This window comes from Mustela putorius, unplaced genomic scaffold, assembly GCF_011764305.1.
Source record: "Mustela putorius furo isolate JIRA1106 unplaced genomic scaffold, ASM1176430v1.1 tig00003863_pilon_pilon_pilon, whole genome shotgun sequence".
Taxonomy (NCBI): domain Eukaryota; kingdom Metazoa; phylum Chordata; class Mammalia; order Carnivora; family Mustelidae; genus Mustela; species Mustela putorius.
In genome coordinates this window covers 1,519,408-1,538,449 of record NW_025422015.1, presented here as the reverse complement: position 1 = coordinate 1,538,449, position 19,042 = coordinate 1,519,408, and the positions used below count along the sequence as shown (strand labels likewise).

At 38.7% G+C, this 19,042-nt stretch overlaps 1 protein-coding gene across 3 annotated transcripts in view; it reads left to right on the top strand.

Moving 5' to 3' along the window:
• The window catches only part of BCKDHB (branched chain keto acid dehydrogenase E1 subunit beta), a 222,573-nt gene that overhangs the window by 142,494 nt on the left and 61,037 nt on the right, over window positions 1-19,042 (top strand). The window lies entirely within an intron of this gene.

The window sequence follows — 19,042 nt, the reverse complement described above, 5'->3', positions numbered from 1 at the left end:
CATACACACGTACAATTGCAACCATGTTTGGTGATGAATGTTAACAAACCTTAATGTGGTGATCATTTTGCAATGTATACGTGTATCAAATCATTGCACACTATAAATTTCCACATTATTGGGGCGCCTGCGTGGCTCAGTGGGTTAAAGCCTCTGCCTTTAGCTCAGGTCATGATCCCAGGGTCCTGGGATTGAGCCCCACATCAGGCTCTCGGTTCAGCAGGGAGCCTGCTTCCCCCCTTCTCTCTGCCTGCCTCTCTGCCTACTTGTGATCTCTTTCTGTCAAATAAATAAACAAAATCTTAAAAACAAAACAAAACAAAAAAAACTTCCACAATATTATGTCAGGTCTGTCTCGGTAAAGCTGGGGAATAAATAAGAATAAATTTGGAAGGATAAATTTTCCTGTTAGAGCTGTAGTTTCTTTGTTATGAGTCCACTTTTTAAAAGAAAAAAAATTATGTTTAGCCCTTTGACAAATTAGTTTACTGGGCAGCTACTTCGTACCGAGGTACCATGGCTCAGTCTTAAAAAAAAAAGTCCTTCCTGTATGAGGCATATATTCTTACATTCAGCTGACTGACTAAAGAAAAAAAAAAAATTCCTAGTTCCTCTTTAATATCTCTTTGTCTGCACACCCCCACATACCTTGACCCCAAATATATACATATATATGCACACGCATATATCTGATACTGTGTACTTACATGTACGTATATGTGTATGATATATAATGTAAATGTAAATATCTTGTGTTGGGTAACTGATACATATTTTTTTCTGTTTTTATGATAAAACCTATAAATCAGGGAATGATGTATTGTAATAATGCACATTTTCAGGATTTAAATTCCATGGTTAAGTTTTCCCTATTATAAGTGGGTCAGTCGGTTAAGTGGCTGCCTTCAGCTCAGGTCATGATCTGGGGTCGAGCCCCACATCGGGCTCACTGGAGCCTGCTTCTCTCTCTCCTCCCAGCTTGTGCATCTCTGCCTCTCTCACTCCAATAAATAAATGAAATCTTTAAAAAAAAAAAGTATTCCCTATTATGTATCCTTAATTTTCCACTTACTGTTCTGGCTCTGTAGTATATCTTCTACATTAATTTCTTCATCGACTTCCTTTTCCTTGTTTGACTGAAACAGTATTAAATGGAGAGTTGGAGGAGGCACTGTTTCTTCCTGAAAGTCTGAAAGCATTCAGATATCAGTGGCAGGTTATTTTCGCCAGCTCATGGACAGCTTTTCCAAGAGAAAAGGTCACTAAACTGAGCTAAGGATTCATATTTTCAGGGACTTTTGGAGCCTTAAGGGGCATTGACAATTGTTTGTCTGACTCTCAGAGAACCCGTAGAACGCTGATTACACAGAGGCAATAGTAATGGATTCTGATACTTCCTTTCGAAGGATACCAGAGAAACTCCTCAACAAAACGTTAACTTCCTTAAAAAGAGTCAGGCTTGCAAACATTTTTTTCATCTCTAGCCTGTAGTTCTCTGGAATAAAAAGTTCTGAAGCAACAGACAGTGATTACTGACCCTCTCTTTCCCATCTTTCCTGTGTGTTGGCATTTTGTCCTACCTTGTCCCTTTGGTGGGTTTGATGCTTGGGGGTTAAGGATGGCTCTGGGCTATACCCGAGCAGTGGGAGGGTGAGGATCTGCCTTCTCTCAGCCCAGGGTTCCTGGTTTGGAGTTTATCTCCTAAACAGTGATCCTGTGAGAGTAAATGTCAACATTTATTCCACCATGACGGGTGTTAGGAGACAGAGCAAGAGTGGAACAGCACAAGCACATTCTATCCCTGGAACTCAGGTTAACATAAACCATATTCTTCACCTTCATGTATCACTCTTTGATTGTAATTCTCTCTCAAACTCCTCCTCAGAACTTTCTCCCAAGCCAGAGTCAGAATGGATGTCACTCTGCTTCTAATTATGGTATACTTTGTTTGCATGTAATTTTGCTCCATATAAAAGGCCGTTGCTAGAATATGCCTTAAGAGGTGGTATCCTATGGTCAGAATGCTAGGAATGGAGAATGCCCTGCATTAACAGACCAGCCTTTAACTTCTATTAGGTCAGATCCTGTCCATGTTCTTGGCAACCTTTCTCTTGCTCTCTTGAGCATAGAGACTATGCTTGATATATGTGTACATGAAAACACAGTGGTTAAAGCAAGATAAATTGTTCTGTCTTTATCTCCTTGTTTTGACTCTCCTTCGGGGATGGAGATTCAGGAGGTGACATTAAATTCATATTATCAGTATAAATTTCATTGCTTTTGTTTTTTGATATGTCCTTTGAAATTTCTTTGGTTTATGACTGTATAAAAGCTATATGCCTAAGGAGTTTCTCATTTTGTGCACATTTAAGTATCAGAATACATTCATAAATTAGTTTTGGAAAATTTTCTTCTGCAGGGAGTTGGTCTGAACATTATTTTAGCTGAGAAACATCAGACAAGGGCCTCTCTGTGAGTGCAGTTTACAGCATACTGGCTGGGATCATGGGCCCTGGGAAAGCACACACTCTCATCTGATGACTTCTATCTCTTGAGGTCCCCCACCGCTGTTTTTCCCTGCTGCAAGTGGATGGTGACTTGGAGCCCATAGTTACAGACTCTGCACTCAGCGAGGGCTTGCAGTCTGTTAGAGCCCAGATGTTACCTTGGAAACCACTTAATTCAAATGAGTTTCAATTTTGTTTAGGCATAACAATTTATTTGACCCTCAGAATTTGTATTGCTCACATTTGCTAGGGTCATCCTTCCTTTGAGGACCAGTTTCCCAATCTATAAGTTCATGATAATTTGGCCATGATGATGATCATGATGGTAATAATGGCAAGCAGCTACCATTTCATGAGCACTGTCTGCACGCCTGGCCTGTCATGGATACCATTAGTGGTTCTCGCAGCAACCTTGGAAGGAGGCAATACAACCCCCATTTTACAGATGAAAACCTGGGCTCAGAGAAGCTAATTTACTTGAGCCACACAACTGGTATCTAGAGAAGCTAGGTTTTGGTTTTAATCTTACTCTTTCTCCACCCCATCAGCCCACTGAGGTGCATTTCACTGTTTATATGGTCTCTCTTTCAAAACTAACTCTGTTTCTTAGAGGATGGGAATATATGCTAGGGGCCACTATTTGTGAATGAGACTTCTCTTTCAAGTTCTTTACAGAAAAACGGTGACTTCAAGATACATGCCAGCTCCGTGATCTTGTTTTCTGGTTAACTTCTTATCTTGTGGTTTTACAAAATAGTGCCCTAACAATTCAATATTATTGAAGGTCGTGCAGATACATTTGTTAGTTTTTCCTGAGCTCACCCTTTCATTTTATTCAAAGAACTGGTCTTTGACATTTTTCAGGTTGGATACTGGCTCTTAAGGGCTGCAGCTTATTGAGAATTTGCAGATTTATGTCTCAAATATGTGTCCCCAGCCACCCTTCCCTCCCACTGCCTGGCTCAGTGAGCAGGGTACCTTGTTGCCCCAGGCCAGCTAGGAGAGTGTGGGTCCAGTGTTAGTCATGCAGAGCCAGCCCTGCTCTGATTTCAGAATTATGGTTGGCTGTCCCGGTGCAAAGTGATCCCCTCCTTTGCAGGAGGGTGGGACTGGGGAGCAATAACATTAAAGGTTATGTTAATATTCCACCCTCGTGGAGGTCTCCTGGTTTCATGTGAAGCTGTAGTTTAAAATATATGAATTTCAAATAGTATAGATAAAAAAATGGGAAAAGGTGTGCCTATAAACACAAACACACATATTTTAGAGGTCATGCATTTTTTTATAACAGATGTGAAAAAATGATTATTTTTCTTTAAGAGAGATTTATGAGCGAGTTCCTACAAGTTTTTTAGGACTCAAAAGAATAACAAAACCCTAGTATGTTTCCCTTAATTTATTGGAAATAATTATGACATTAATCACCACTAGAACGAAGGGGGTAGTGTATGATAGATTCAAGAACATCCATTTCTGTACCTAACAGAAATGAATTTATGATGAGCGAAGTACAAAACCCTTTGGAGCCTAAAATGTAGCAGGTAGGGGGTTGGTAACCTCTGGGAGGTTGGTAGCAGTGATGCTAAGGTGGTAAATACCTATTATCTTGAGCCCCATCATGACTGCGGAAAAACCTCATGGTCCTATCTTCATTATTTTGATTTTGGATTCTCCAGCCCCTTTTCTGCGTGGGTCCTGAAGTAAACCTGATTATTTTCATACCCCGTTCATTCCCTTCCCCTGCTTTAAAATGCTGGCCGTGGCATGTGGGCTTCCTCTTTCTACCTGTTCCTTATGGCTAAGGCTGACACACCAACTTTGGACGTTATGGTCACTGCCTTTGGCCAGGCCCCGTTCCAATACTGATTGCCAAAATTAGCAATTTCCACTTTCAAAAACTGGTGGTTGCTCTGGTGGGTAAGGGAAGGTGGAGGTGATAAAGAATGTGATGGATTCCTTTTTATCCAAAGAAAGTTTTCTAGAAAATTATATTTTTGGGAGGAGAAAAAAGTTTTAATCTATGAAGGACTAATAAGAATTGGCAAGCTGACTTTCAGTCTTTCACTGGCACGGAGGCACACTGGCGTTGTCGCGGTTAGGCGATGGAGGACACTGTTACCGAGCACGTCGTAGGGAGGCATTTCAGAGCTGTGGACTACTTTTTTTCCCCTACACATTTAAAATTTCAAACGCTGTCATTGTCCACTTATGATGGCATTTTGGAGAGCATAGCAGGACTACTGAGAACATAGTTACACGTTACCTTGGATAGCTTATTGTTTTTCTGGGTTTTAGAAGCACATGGTGAAGAAATGGCCCAAGTGTCTTTCTTTTGAAACACTTGTCTGCTCTGCTAAATGTTACGTTCAACGAAATGGATGTTTATCCTGGTAAACATCCGCAGAATGTTTGGTAAGGCCAGAATGGAAGGCTGCCTAATTCAGTGTATAATTTTGTGGGTAAAGATAACATGGCAGAAAGTGCATCTTGACATGTGAAAAAAAAAAAAAGTGTTATTCTGCCAGAAAGATGTTTCTGTAAAGTATAGGCTGTAGCTCTTAGGCGGAATCCGGCTGGAGGCATATTTTGCTTGGCTTTCACAGTATTTAAAAAAGAAAAAAAAAAAAAAAGATCTGACCACCTAAGTTGGAGACTGTTCTCTGCTTGTCCACACTCCCCACCACTTATTATTGCCTCAGTTATGCACATTACTCTCCAGGGTCCTTGAGACATTTGTTTTGTGTGTCTTGCCAAAAGAAAGCCAGTGGTTGGCCGTCTCCGATTAATACTGTGCCTTGAAGTTGCCATCAGACTGGGCGGAAGGGCCTCCTTTCCTTCCCCTGGCTCCTTGTTCCTCCTGGCCTCAGTCCAGTTCGGGTAATAGCTGGTCCCAGGTGGACTTTGGGAAAGGGAAAATGGAAGGAGAAGAGGAGGAAGCCCTGTCTGTGCTTCTCTAGCAAAGGTGCTCAGATATCCAAGAAAGTGGAGGGAAGCTAGGGAGAGATTCCTCACCTCTATGCGTGGCCAGGGAAAGAAAAGACCCCTCTTGTTACTCACCTTGCTCCTTTGCGCTTACTTCTTGCCCCTATTTTGGACACTTGCATGGGGTCCAAGGAATCTGTTTTCATTCATGCAGCATATAATTTTGAAGTCTGCAAACAGTGGAGTGCTGTACCAGATTGATGGAGGGCAGGCAGTAGGAGGGAGATACCCAGATCTGTTACCACTGGGAATTTAAAAATTATTCTTGTGGTGTTAGTTCCCATGTGAGAATTTCAGATGTCATCTGTATCCTTCACCCAGCCATCCAATCTCCTTAGAATTTTGATTTCTGTCTCTTAGAGACTAGACCTTGTATTCTCTTGACAATGCACAGTAGTTGCTTAACACTTTCTTCTGGCTCTGGAGTAGATCGTTTTCAGAGGCATGCTTTTCTTTGAATGATCATGATACCGTCTAGAATATTTTTTCTCAATTAGGATGAATGGTTCACTCTGTGTTTTGCTTCCTTTACTCATTTTTGAACAGGGTGGTATCATTTTGTCCAGACTCATTTGCCAGTAGCCAGAGTGTGGGGATCACTTTTTTTTTTTTTTTTGAGATGTTTTGCATGCTTTCTTTCTTTCTTTTTTTAATTTAAATTCAATTAGCCAGAATAAAGTACATCGTTAGTATTTGATGTCATGTTCAGTGATTCATCAGTTGCGTCTAACACCCAGTGTCCTTCAGATCATGTGCCCTTTGATTCTGCTCTGTTTTCTCTAATTTCTAAGTCAGAGGGTAGGCCATCAGCTCCCAGCCTGAACCCCCAGGACAGGAGCTGTGCTTCCAGGTCAAAGCTTATCCTATACTTTAGTTTTTCTCTACCTGCTTTTCTGCCCCTCTGAATGTTGGGTCATAAACTCGGGGGCTGGAAGAAGTTAGGCAGATGAAGCAAAATCATTATATCCTTGGTTTTAGACAGTATGCAGTGTATGGTAACCGGAAGGCATTGAAATGCAGTATTTCTCAAGTGCTTAGCCCTTTTATTTTATTTATTTATTTATTTATTTTTTTAAAAAGATTTTATTTATTTATCAGAGAGAGAGAAGGGGAGAGAGTGAGCACAGGCAGACAGAATGGCAGGCAGAGGCAGAGGGAGAAGCAGGCTCCCTGCCGAGCAAGGAGCCCGATGTGGGACTCGATCCCAGGATGCTGGGATCATGACCTGAGCCGAAGGCAGCTACTTAACCAACTGAGCCACCTAGGCGTCCCTGCTTAGCCCTTTTAAACAGAGTTTACCCTTGAGCCAAATACGGTTTTAGTCTTTTTTTTTTTTAAAGAGTTTATTTATTTATTTATTTGACAGAGAGAGAGAGAGAGAGACAGTGAGAGAGGGAACACAAGCAGGGGCAATGGGAGAGGGAGAAGCAGGCTTCCCTCTGAGCAGGGAGCCCGACACTGCTTTATCCCAGGACTCCAGGATCATGTCCTGAGCGGCAGGCAATCACCTAACCACTGAGCCCCCCAGGTGCCCTGGTATTGGGTATTGGAGTCTTTAGTGTGAAACCATGTTTCTAAAAGAATGTTTCTTAAACTTTCGAGGTTTTTTAAAACCCAGTACATGCACACGATTGTTTTAAAACAGTCCAGTATTTTACAACTTTGGATTCTTTTCGGAGAATACTTTTTTTAAAACTAAGATTGGTTATTGTAGGAATCTGAACATTAGAATCTTTTGATAGATTCCCAGAGTGTTTCTCAGAAGATTTATGGTGCTTTACACTGCACTTGTAACCTTGCAAGTATTCAAATTTAAGTTATTTTGTGACTTTAATGGATGAGGTGCTATTTCATTCTTATTTTTAACTTATTTTTTAAAATTATTAGAGCAGTGGAACATTTTCATTGGTTAGAATGATATTTTCTCTTATAATAACGGTATTCATAAAGGATAGAGTAAAATGACCCACTTAGAATAAAGTCAGTCAACAAGCAAAAAATCTTCTTGGACCACTCCTCCACAAAATGACTTTGTCATTCATAAGCTATTATAGGCATATGTCACTTTTCGTGGTCTAATGGCCACGGTTTTCTTATTCTATTTTATTAGTCCTTGTCAATAAAAAAGTTGCAGAGCAGAGAATTGTAAATCAAAGAGGAATGGACTGTTGATATTTTTGTGGTTTATAAGGAAAGAAAATTTTCACAGTGCTATCCCTGAAAAAAAAAGAAAAGAGGTTTAAATCTAGATATAAATTGATTTTTCAATATTGAGTGATACTTCTGGACAACTATTATACTGCATATAACTTCTCACTAATTCTGTTAGCAAAGGATTTTGATACTATAATTCTTACCTTGAGATATGTGTACCTCACTCACCTTCTCTGTCAAATCTGTGAGTGTTTTCTAGACAAATACTGCTATTTCTGCCAAAAGTATTGTTTTTCCCACTCCACCTGTCATATAAATAGCTCGTCCTCATCTTGGTTTTAATGAAAGTACGAAATTTATGTATTTTATTACTCTCTATGCCAACTTAGTTATATGTACTAAAAAAATATATGTATAACTTTTCCTGAAATATCCCTGGAGTTTTACTATACCACTCTTTTGAGTCATAAAAAAGACCCGAAAGATTTTAAGCCTTGCCCATGGGTTATGAACTACACATGATTTTTGTTTCGTAATGGACTAAAAACCCATTTGCTTCAACAGAATTGGACCAGGTTTTAGAAAATAAAAGCATTTATCCATGGTGATGCAGAATTCTAGCAGTGTTTATACTTTTGATCATTCCTTAGAGAAGTATTACCTTGGTAGACAACCAGCTGGCTTCAGGGAAAATTGTACCCTTGATACATGCTTAAAACAGCAGTATAAAACATAACTGGCTGACAGTGCTGGTTTTGGTTAGGGTCACTTTCTTATTATTCATGGTATGCTCGGAGCACGGGGGATGATATCAGTTTCTACCCTGTAGAACTCTTATGATGGCCAGACATAGTATTTCCCTCTGTTGTCAACACTTAAGAAAAATTTGCCAAGTAGAGGCTTATGAATAGAAAAGAAGTGAATATTAGTAATTGTGGTTTAAGAAGAGAGAAATTCACTTTTTCAGTGTTATTTTAGAAAAGATCTTAAGAGTCGAAATTTAAAATTCTAAATATAATTTGTTTTTAACAAATGGAACATGACTTTTAATTCCAGGATTTTTAAATTTCTTTCTTTCTTAAGCATGCTTTGTCCTAGGATATTGTGGCAACCCATATTACAGTCCTTTGGGACCTGGGTTAACTCATCTTTGTTTCCCTAGAACTGGCATATGTGAGTGGCTCAATAAGTTGTTTTGATATGAACCAGTGACCTTTGGACTTTATACACCGTTAAAAATTAATTGGGAAGTTGCATATAACAAATAAGATGATGGTGATTTTTCTGGTTGGTACCAATGTTCCAAACTTTCTTAGCTGGCATTATTTTATTTCCTAATTACTGGCAGAGTAGGGAACAAAGACAGGAGGCTCAGAAATTTCTCTATTATGTAACTAGACCCCATTATTTTCTTGGGCAGTGGACTTCAGTGCTTTTACTGTGTATAAGTTATCTTAGTGATTCTGATTAGCTGATTTACCATTGAAATTTTTTCAGGAGAGGAATGCTGTTTTAGATAATCAGTCTGGGCAAGGAACTGTGTGACATTAGTGATCTTAGGAAACATGTCTTTGTGTTTATTTCAGAACAGGGGAGAGTCAGTAAACCAGATATATGCTTTTCTAAGTAAGAGGGCATGGTGAACAGCTGAGTATGATTATATATTTTCCTACTTGGAATATTACATTATGGAGAGATTTTATTTCCAATCCTCAAAGAGGCTGATTTAGAAATTTGATGTGTAAGCATTTTTTATTATGTTCAATTAGCCAACATATAATACATCAGTAGATGCATAAGCCAACTATTTTATTAACAACAAAAATTAAACAGCCTTATTTTTTTTTAAAGATTTTATTTATTTATTTGACAGACAGAGATCACAAGTAGGCAGAGAGAGAGAGAGAGGGAAGCAGGCTCCCTGCTGAGCAGAGAGCCCGATGCGGGAATCAATCCCAGGACCCTGAGATCATGACCTGAGCCGAAGGCAGCTGCCCAACCCACTGAGCCACCCAGGCGCCCCAATTAAACAGCCTTATTAAAAAATTGTTAGTAATGAGACATCACTAATCATTAGGGAAATACAAATTAAAACCACAGTGAGATATCACCCTATACCCATTAGGATGACTACTGTAAAAAACAAGACCAAAAGCCAAAATAACAAATGTTGTGAGGATGTAGAGAAATTGGAACCCCTGTGCCTTGGTGGTGGGAATGTAACATGGTGCAGATGCCTTGGAACCTGGTATGACAGTTCCTCAAAAAACGTAGTATAGTTTTACCACGTGTTCAGCAATTCCGCTTCTGGGTATATACCCTAAAAGAAGTGAAGGCAGCAACTTGAATTGATATTTCTACACCCATGTTCCTAGCAGCATTTTCTCAATGGCCAAAATGTGGAAGTAATTTACATGTCTGAGAGATGAATAGATATACAAAATGTGGTGTATACAGACAGTGAACTATTATTCAACCGGGAAGGGGGAGATCTTGACAAATGCTATAATGTGGATGAGGAGATGTTATGATAAGTAAGGCAGTCATGAAAGGACAAATATTATATGATTCCCCTCCTATGAGGTTCCTCATATGAGAGACAGAAAGTAAATGCTAGTCACCGGGGCCCAGGGGAAGGGAAGAATGGGGAATTCTTGTTTAATGGGCACAAAATTTCAGTTGGGGAAGGTGAAAAGCTCCTGCAGTGGATGGTGCTGATGATCGTGGACAATACGAATGTGCCTAATGCCATAGAGCTTTTCAGTTAAAAATGACTAAAATGGCAAAACAAACAAAACCCTCTGTATGGAGTTTGCTGTCAGCACATAATCACAACCTAGACACTAAAGACGAGTTTTATGTGAATTATCAACACCTTCCCCCACTACACAATATGTCTGTAACACTGTAGTAACAAAACAGTATTACTTGAGTGAAGGTAAACATTAGAATTAATAATAAATGTAGTGGAATGGTACTGCCAGTGGTCTTCACCCTTGGGTCAGGTTCTAGATTTGCCAAGAAGTACATAGGAGCTAATGTACTCCCACTTTTTCTTTACTTTTTTGGGGGGCAATCTTTTTTTTTTTAATCATGTTCAGTTAGCCAACATGTAGTGCATAATTAGTTTTTGGTGTACGGTTCAGCGATTCATTATGTGCATGTAACTAACAACCACTGCTCATCACCACACGTGCCCTCCTTAATACCCATCACCTGGTTAACCCATCACTTCGATTCCCTCCCTCTGTAATCCTCAGTTTGTTTCCCTGAGTCTAGAGTCTCTCATGGTTTGTCTCCCTTTCTGAGTTCTTCTTATTCAGTTTTCCCTCCCTTCTCCTGTGGTCCTCTGCGCTATTCCAATGTTCCACATATGCGTGAAACCATATGATAATTGTCTTTCTCTGGTTGGCTTATTTTACGTAGCATAATCCCCTCCAGTTCTATCCATGTCAGTGCAAATGGTGGGTATTCATCCTTTCTAATGGCTGAGTATATGTGAGCCACATCTTTTTTTTTTTTTTAAAGATTTTATTTATTTATTTGACAGAGTTAACAAATAGGCAGAGAGACAGGCAAAGAGAGAGAGGAGGAAGCAGGCTCCCTGCTGAGCAGAGAGCCTGATGTGGGGCTCCATCCCAGGACCCTGGGATCATGACCTGAGCCAAAGGCAGAAGCTTTAACCCACTGAGCCACCTAGGTGCCCCAGAACCACATCTTCTTTTTTTTTTTTTTTTTTAAAGATTTTATTTATTTATTTGACAGAGAGAAATCACAAGTAGACAGAGAGGCAGGCAGAGAGAGAGAGGGAAGCAGGCTCCCTGCTGAACAGAGAGCCCGATGCGGAACTCGATCCCAGGACCCTGAGATTATGACCTGAGCTGAAGGCAGCGGCTTAACCCACTGAGCCACCCAGGCGCCCCAGAACCACATCTTCTTTATCCATCTGTCTGTTGAAGGACATCTTGGCTTCTTCCACAGTTTGGCTCTTTTGGACATTGCTGCTATGAATATAACCATGTTTATAGTAAAATTTTAGTTGTGGTGCTTCTGAATGCTTCTGCTTGCAGATTCCAAAGAAAAAGACTACTAGAACTCAGGATGGTTTTAAGGATGGAAAATGTAGAATGTACAACATCCTGACTGTATTTCCAAAGGTACAACAATACAGCTTGACTTTGTGATAGTTCTTGTTAACAGTTTTCTAAAACTCTACAACATGAAAATCAATAATATTCATATCTGAATGACATGTTAACTTCTTTTCATGAACAGAAATGGCTAAGAGTTGCAGGGGAAGTGGGGTATGAGTTTATGGAAATATTCTAAATCCTGCTGAGAAATGATAGGGCTGTGATAGAAAGAACATAGGAAAACAGCTGGAAAATGGCTGCTTCAATCATTGAAAAATTGTTTTGGCACAAAAACATGATACCTATGGCCTGATGTTTGACCTAATGGAGGAAATGAAAAAAACTTTTAAGACACATTTATTTACGTATTTACTCATGGCTTAACTGTATAATAAACGACCACACATCCAGTACAATATCTTTATCGTCATGGTGACATGACCTTTTCTCACTAGAAAAAGAAAATTTATATTCAGTACCAGGAAAAGGAAATGTTCTGTTTGTGTTTTTGGTATAATCATGTATTTAAAAGAGATGTACATAAAAACAGAAACATGTTTTGTATTTCTCACTCCTTATTCTAAAACCAGTCGGGACTAGGAAAAATAAGTAGAAAGAGTCGGCTCAAGGGAGTCCTTTAGTAGAATCAGACCAGGGTTTAAATCTTAGTTTTTTAGGACTTCCCTTTCAATGCATTTTATAGCTCTATTCAGTCTCTTCTAAGGGCTTTAAGGCATCAGAAAATTGGAGGCTTGTTAATGATTCATTTAAATCACTGTGTCTGTATACTTCCTTTTTTTTTTTTTTTTTAAATCAACATTAAGAACATTTACTGAGCCCACATCCACAAGCATATATTAGGTATTGTGGTTAGGTAGAGAATACTTGACATTTTCTAAATTTTGTGCTTTTGAATGAGTTAGAGCCTGCTGGGAGAGAGAGTACAGATACCCCTGCCTGGGTCTCCAAGAAAAAAAAAAGAATACCCCCCAGAACAAAAAACGAAAAGATGCTCAAGTATTTTTTTCAAAATGTTCTGTTTTACTAATATATACGCTGGTCCCAAGATAATAAAACAAGCATAATTGGCTCAATTTATTTAATTTATTTTTTTATTTTTCAAAGATTTTTAAAAAATTTATTTGACAGACAGAGATCACAAGTAGGCAGAGAGGAAGGCAGAGAGAGAGAGGAGGAAGCAGGCTCCCCGCCGAGCAGAGAGCCCAATGCGGGGCTCGATCCCAGGACCCTGGGATCATGACCTGAGCTGAAGGCAGAGGCTTTAACCCACTGAGCCACCCAGGCGCCCCATAATTGGCTCAGTTTAATGCTTACTTGTTATATGCTGTGTTTGGCAATAGACATAAATAAATATAGTCCTCGTGTTCAAATTTGTGATTTGGAGTGCGATTGGAAAGGCTAATGACAGATGTACACAGAGCTGTCCTACAAGGCAAATTTCTAGTGTTCCTAAGAGAGGTAGCAGTTGACTGTTGCCTTGACCCTAGTACTTGACCCTTGTCCTTGTACCCTGGTTTTATGTTTCATAGAAGACCCTTGCATTATTGGCTTCTTCAGATTCTGTTAGGAAGTGGTTCCTAGAATGTATATGATGTGACATGAAGGAGGGGACCAGGGAGAAGGCATTGTATGAGATGGGTCTTGAGGGAGGAATAGAATGCCTGCCGACCTGGGCAAGGAAGTCAGAGGCGGGAAAGCATGGATCATATTCACAGAGTAGCGATTGGCCTGACATGACCCGAGCCTGGAGGGACACTAAGGAAACAAGCCAGAAAGGTAAGATTGATTGACAGAAACATGTTTACCTGACACAGTTTAACGTAATTTCAGAGAGATGTCTACTTCTAATTTTTGCAAAAGTAGTTTGTCGTAGACTCTTCAGTGTTTGAGATGTGATTTATACAAAGAGTTCAGGCAGGAATGAACTAGTGAGGATGTCTGAAATTTTCCCGGACATTTCAGGTCTTTGTTAGTATGATTTGCTCATTCTTTTCCTGTTGATTTTACTCTGTTCTCTATGCTCTACTTGCTCCTTTACCTACTTTTTTCCACATGGGTGATAAAGCTCCTAGGATTTAGTTTTTCTCCATTCATTCCACTTTCCTACAATAGCAAAATATTTGTAACCCCATCACTCATATTCTTGCCAAAGTGGACTTTTCCAAACTTTCTTGGAGTTCACGACTGTTCTTTCTCTTTCAGCGTTGGTATTTCTCCAGTGGTGTACCGGTCCATGGTCTGTGCATGAAGATCAGGCTGATTAATAATAGTTGCTGGGCATATTAGAATACATTCGCTAGCCTGTGATTAATTGTGAAGTTTTTCTGGCTAACTTTTCAAAAGCATTTGGCTACTAAACAAGAAAACATTTCAAAAACTGTAATGCATTTGCAGTGATATTTGAAGCCTAATTTAAATCATGTTCTGAATGATTTTAGAGTCTAAATATTGATTGATATGTTCTTGATTAATGAAACACAGGTGTATGATTTTACTATGACTTTTGCTAACATGTATTTCTAAATATTTTGTTTCAAAGGGAGGTGGTAAAGGCTGGCTTGGGTCTTTCTTTTGCTTTTCATTAGGTATATATTCAGATAGAAAATGTTGAAAAGGGCTGTAAATTGCCTATCCCAGGTGTTACTTTCCTGCTGTATCTTATCAGCAGTCAGAATCGGCTGCTGAACATCGTGTTGGTCAGGTTGAAGTGCTCTGTGGGAGAAAGTCTCGCCATGGAGTTTGAGGAAGAAATAAAAAATATATATATTTTTTGCTTTTTGAATGTCAGCATTACATATTCAGGCATATGCAAGCCTGATGGTCTGCTTGTCTGTATCATTTTCTCCTGGAATGACAGCTTAACAGTTTTCCTGGTTGGATCGTGTTAAAATCTTTAAAGGCTACATTCACTAAAACATATGTCCAATGTTTGGGCAGCCAAAATCTGTGTAGTCATTTTAACGGCGTGTAACTTTGCAATTTGCTCTTACCACGGGTATCTTATTGTCAAATCTACATTAAAATATCCTTGGTTTGGAGTCTATTATTTCATGTTTAAATTGTTGCAGGATGTGCTGAAGTATACTTTTGCCCTATCTCAAAATGGAGCTTGCTCAGAAAGCAATAAATAGCTTCAGTGGGACATAGTTAATATAATGAAATTATTTTATAATAGGCTTTTATCTAATTAAGTTTTCTTGAGTGTCTACCATTTTCTGAGCATTGTACTAGATACTCTGCATAGCTAATGCAAAGTGATAGCCACTTGTGATGATGTCTGGATAGAAGACGGACAATGGGAAAAAGTCTCGGAGTGGCCAGACGGGGCACAAGGTGTTGTCAGTGTCCCATTGGAACAAGGGCGTCTTGATGAGTGCTGTTGGCCAAGTTGCCGGTGTGTTCCTTACTGAAACTTTGATAGGGGAGGGGATGGCTAACTGAAATAGGGCGAAAGTGAGAAAGTGAGACTCCACGAGAGAAATCCAGGGCCGACCAGTGCTAACTGACTTAGCAGCCACAGTCTGTTTCATTCCTAGCCTTCCAGAATTGCTTTTAAAGTTTTCTTGACAAATCTTCTGGAGCCCTGGTAGGAAACAAAGCCCTTTTGTTTCGCGGTAGGGGATACAGAGAACAGTTATTCACGGTCCTTGTCTTTAATTGGCTTAGCTTTCCCTGGTGCCATTTGTTTGCCTCTCACTCGCTGGTGCTCCATCTGCCCGAGGCCAGGATCCTGGAGCAGGTCTTAGTGGCAAAAAGTTGAAGAAGCAGATACTGGAAAATCCAGCCTTATGTGATCTTTCCTGGCTCTGATAGGTTCAGCTTTTTATATTGAAAAGTTGTTTAAACCCTTAAAAATTTTTTTTTTCCTCAAGTGGTAAAATAGGTTTATCTCGGAAGAAAACTTGAAACAAAGATTTCTTCTAAAGAAAATGAATTTCAAAGTATTATTAGTATTTATATCTTTAGTTATTTTAAAAAGGTTAACGGCCATCCCTGCTAAAAGGCACCGTGTGAACTTTTACTAAATACCTCAAAATTCTAAATTTGGTTAGCAACATAACCAGGCAGTTGTGTATCATTTTGCCTAAATGTGTGAAAATTAAATGCCTGTTGAAGTTGACGAGAAACATGTAATTTAATCAGAGTTTCTAATTGAATCACCAAGAATAGAGTAAAACTGTCTCTAATTTTCTAGATTTGTGATGATCTCATTGTCATAATATTAACAAAGTGTTAATAATTTCTGAAGGAGTATAGAAAAGAACCAATCTTCAGAAATTCTACTAAGTTAAAATTGTGAATGATAAAAAAGCACATACCAAGTTAAATTTAATTATATCTTACAGAATTATTGAACTGTATTTATAGACTCAATCATTAATGATATGTGCTAATTCTTTGATGATATGAATTAGAAAATATCACTGTCACTTCTTAATTTTAGCATTCTTCAGAATTTTGTTGTAATTTTATTTTACACATTTTAATGCTTTTCAGATATCAGAGTTGACTTTAAGAAACAAAAATGAACTTAGATGCTTTCCAAATTAAATCCAGTAATTAGTTTGAAATGCTTAGCTCCCAGCCTAGCTCATAGCAACTTATGGGACGATCAGTTGATGATGATCATTATTTCTGACTCCTCTCTTCTTGCCACACTGTCTCTGGTTCTTATGTCATAATAATTTCCAGAAACTCACAGTGTTATTACTTTTTCATCGTATCTACCCTTTAGTTCTTGGTGTTTTAAAAATTTCTGGAATTTCTTCTGTAACTGTCAGCCGAACTCCTGATCCAAGAACACACAGGTATACAATACACGTACAGAGGTGTTGAAGAGCATCGTGTTCTCTGATGCTAAGAGCTTATTGACCATGTTGTCTAGGATCCAGCCGTTTAAGGGCCAGGAGATGAGCTGGCTGTTATCCTGCCGTGGAGCGCAGTCTACAGAGACTGGCAGAGAAGGCTGACTCCCTGTGTTCTTTGCCTATTCGCTGCAGGAGCTTGGGACCTTAGGCTTCTCTTGTTCCGGAAGCTATTCCTAAATTACCATTAAAACAAACAAACAAAAACCTTTTTTGGTTTTTTAAGGAGGTTATGACTACAACACAGTGTGTACTTGTTATTTTCAGCCATAATTCGAGGGCTCTGCTTTTACTTAATAATGACTTACTGGGAATACTTGCAATAATATAAAAGTACTTTACATAGTCTTTTTCCCAACAGCTCCTTCACTGTCTGTCTTTAGGAGAAACAAGTTTTGGTAGTTTGGAATGAATTCCTCCAGACTATTCACACATGTTGGCTCTGGACGTACATCTATGTATATTGGTGTCCCCATGGCTGTGGTGGGTTGGGTTTTTTGTTTTGTTTTGTTTGTTTTTGTTTTTGTAAAAACGAGATTATGTTGTTCTGCAGTTTGCTCATTTTATCAGTTCATTTACCATAGGCATCTTTACTTGTCCTCAGTCTTTTTGTGGCTGCATAATAATGCAACTGTATTGCTGTTCTTGGTTTATCTAGCTTTTTTCCTGCTGAAGGACACTCAGGAGGTCTCTGAATTTCATCATGTTGCATGAACTCCAAGGGCTGGAAGCTTTTGTCCTGGCTACGTCTGTGCTTCTTTTGCCTGCTATATTCTGCAGGCTATAGGAAGCCAGGCTCTCCCTCTTTGTTGCTTATTGGCCTTCAGGGATCATTCTGAAAGTTGTCATTCGATCTCGGAAAGGACTCAGCTCAAATAAAAAATACCAGTTCTGTTGTGTGGAGGTTTAAGGTAACAGTAGCATTTTTATAGAAGTTTCTCATTTCTACCTCCCCGGGATTTAAGATGCATCCTCTAATTGGCATGGATTTTTAGCTACGTCATCCTTAGACACTTAAACATTGGTAGACTTTTGGGTTTCAGGGTGATAAGAAAGGTTTAGTTGTCAAATCTGTTTTTTTTTTAAACTGGTAGTTCTTTAGGTCAGGACTTCTTTTAGAGAGTCCTTTGAGAATGCGTTTGGTTTTTTTTTTTCCGTGATTGTGGACTATTCTTGTCTCTGTATATTTCTAACCAGGTGCCTTAAAACTTAACTTGTGATTTTCGTAAGTGGCATAATTCATCACAGTCCTAAAATCCAAGTAGCAGTATAGCAAGGTTCGCATTTCACTGGGGGTGGGGATGGTATTCATTAAGGTGTTCATAAAATTTTATGTTCTTAAGTCACTGTATACTCAGTAGATATAATAACTTATTTTTATCATGGCTACTGGCCATATCTTGGAGTTTAACATCTGCTCCTTTTAAGAATTTAAACTCTAGTTGCTTAGAATGAAGGCAGTCTTTTAATTTATATGCGTATATTTGCTTGGAAGATCTTCTATTCACAAAATATTAATGTATAATTTAAGAAAGGTGATATCAAGTTATTAGACATGTAGCAGAGACATTACCCCAGCTCTTTGGTAACATGTTAATTATTCAACATACCTGAAGCAGTAATTTGCTGTTGATTTTAATATTTTTTGCCTTCCAACACAGCTGGCATCCTGCTATGATACCATAAGCTATTCTTTTTGATTTATTATTGTACAGAGTATATCACGCTGGGTGAACAAGCACACTGAGCCAGTATGAAGGGTACATCTTTCTGTTTGTGACATTTTCTATGTGAAATAGAGTTGTGGTAGTTAACCAGTTTTTAATGCACACGAACAAAGACGGCTGTAACCCTTGTACTTTTGCAGTGCTTTCCTCCTGTGAGGTTTCCTTGAAGATCTAGAAGCTTGAACTTTTCCTGTGTTACAGCTCTAACATGCTATTCTCATGTGCTCCTTCTCCACAAAACAATATTTCCCAAGGCTGTTTGTTTATATACAAATACACCCAAAAGTGAACCCCAAAACCACTTTCATTCTTAAGGTAATATGAAGAAAAAATGATTTTGAGATTAAAAATGTGAAATACAGTAATTTAGTTTGTAACACAGAAGTATTTTATAATAGAAGTATTTTATAATGAAGTATTTTGTAATGGAATGTCTTTTAATGACAGAATGATAAATCCCATTTTTCTTTTGTAGTAGGGTTATAAACTATATTGAAAAATTTTGTAACAGTGCAAATATCAAATAACTATGCAGTGAGAGTTACAACTTATTTGACATAAAACTGTATTACTAACTTTTAATTATTTATTAGATTGAAATACTTTGTTTTTATTCCTTAATCAAAATTGCCATCATATACTTGAAAATATGT